The following is a 349-nucleotide window of genomic DNA, read 5'->3' on the forward strand; positions in this document are numbered from 1 at the left end:
ATCTAAAACAATAGTTATGTAAAAGTAATGGATGAGCACATGAAACAGCTAGCTAAAAGTAAACAGTTAGCTAAACTTGAAACCGCTAACTAAAAGTATTGGATGAAACAGCTAACTAAAAGTAATGGATAAACACTTGAAACAGTTAGCTAAAGGTTATGGAAAAACACTTGAAACAGCTAGCTAAAAGTAAACACTTGAAACAGTTAACCAAAAGTAATAACGAAATGGTGGATATTGCTAAAAGGAATGGGGGGAATCTACTTTTTTGTGTGTATGTGTGTGTGTATATATATATATATATATATATATATATATATATATATATATATATATATATATATATATG

The 349-nt window shown here is 27.2% G+C and overlaps 1 protein-coding gene across 2 annotated transcripts in view; it reads left to right on the forward strand.

Moving 5' to 3' along the window:
- The window catches only part of LOC123957233 (centrosome and spindle pole associated protein 1-like), a 20,146-nt gene that overhangs the window by 2,959 nt on the left and 16,838 nt on the right, over nucleotides 1-349 (forward strand). The gene's annotated exons all lie outside the window — the stretch shown is intronic.

This window comes from Micropterus dolomieu, linkage group LG19, assembly GCF_021292245.1.
Source record: "Micropterus dolomieu isolate WLL.071019.BEF.003 ecotype Adirondacks linkage group LG19, ASM2129224v1, whole genome shotgun sequence".
NCBI lineage: Eukaryota > Metazoa > Chordata > Actinopteri > Centrarchiformes > Centrarchidae > Micropterus > Micropterus dolomieu.